The sequence below is a fragment of the Gracilinanus agilis genome, chromosome 3 (assembly GCF_016433145.1).
Source record: "Gracilinanus agilis isolate LMUSP501 chromosome 3, AgileGrace, whole genome shotgun sequence".
In the NCBI taxonomy this organism is placed as follows: domain Eukaryota; kingdom Metazoa; phylum Chordata; class Mammalia; order Didelphimorphia; family Didelphidae; genus Gracilinanus; species Gracilinanus agilis.
The window spans coordinates 567555797-567557549 of NC_058132.1; positions in this window are offsets into that span (position 1 = coordinate 567555797).

Sequence of the window (1753 nt, forward strand, 5' to 3'; positions counted from 1 at the left end):
GTAATGGACCTCTGTACCAGCAGCAATACAATGACCCAGGACAATTCTGAGGGATTTATGGTAAAGAAAGCTACCCACATTCAGAGGAAGGACTGCAGGAGAGGAAACATATAAGAAAAACAACTGCTTGAACGCATGTGTCCGGGTGGGCATGATTGAGGGTGTGGACTCGAAACTACCACACCAATGCAACTACCAACAATTTGGAAATTGGTCTTGATCAAGGACACATGACAAAACTAGTGGAAATGCGCATCGGCCATGGGTGGGGGGGTTGCGGGGGGGGTTGAAGGGGAAAGGTGGAGCATGAATCATGTAACCATGTTAAAAATGAATATTAATAAATGTTAAAAAAAATGTCCAGTTCCTTCAGGCAGTCATCATGTAGCTTGATTTAAAGCATTCAAAGTCCTGGTCACCTTCAACTAGACTTTTTCCACTTGACCAAAATCCTTCTTATACTATAATAGTCCAAATGAAATACTATATTCTGGATCTGAGGTGTCAAAAACATGATCTGTGAGATATGACTCGGAACCTTCTAAAGTACAGCCTGACCAAGATAAAAATGTAGCTCCTATGTAATTCTAATATGTTTATTTATTAATATGAAAGTAAATAAATCTTTGTGGTTTCCTAAGTGAATATGTGGCTCTCAGGATTCAGTACATACAGTTTAGTAACCATCATTTCTACTTTAGTTTGAAACCACTTCTCTAGATTCTGATGAGGGGAATATATACAGTAGTGCATCATCTCCTGCCCCTGATTCCTGAAAACTATGCCTCTCTTAATATAATCAATGATTGCATTATATGTATGTGTAGGTATGTACCTATACATACATACCTACACTGTTTGGCTGAGCAAGGAATTGGCATTATATTCTAGTAAGACAAAGGATCATTGGGACTTCTTTCCTTGCAAGGATACCTCTTGACTCATCAGTCTTTACCATTTGCCCTATTATTATGCTCTCCAGACCTGCAGGCAATACTGTCTGATCTGTGAATGCAGCCTAAGGAGCCATCTACTCTGATAGAGAATGCTAAAAAGCCCCAACCTTACTTATCCATTTTTCAGCTGAACCTTCTTATACATCATGAGTCTCTCTAGTCTCAACCGCACCACTGGCTTTTATTGAGTTTTCAGTTTCCTAAAACTCCTATACCTTTTCAGAATTTTTTTGTTTGGTCATCTTGGTCATGTCCAACCCAAAATGACATTTGAGATTTTCTTGGCAAAAGTATGGCACTTGTTTTCCATTTCCTTCTCCAATTCATTTTTACATATAAGGAAACTGAGGTATATGGGTTTAAACAACTTGCTCTGGATCACACAGCTAGTATTTATATGAGGTCAGACTTAAACTGAGCATTCCCTGACCCCATGGAGTCCATTATTCACTGTGGAACTGAGCTTCCCAAAATAACTTATCTCTGAACATGACTTCCCCATATTATATATACATATATATATGTATATATATGTATATAAATAAATATATATATATATATATACCTTATGCCTTAGAAACAATACTGTGTGCTTGTTCCAAGGCAGAAGAGTGGTAAGGGTTAGGCTATGAGGGTTAAGCGACTTGCCCTGGATCACACAGCTAGGAAGTGTCTGAGGTCTGATTTGAACCCATAACCTTCCATCAATCCACTGATCCACCCAGCTGTCCCCATCTTAAATTTTTGAAGTTATTTTTTTTTGCATCCCAAAGTAAGACTTATATTAATCCAAATTG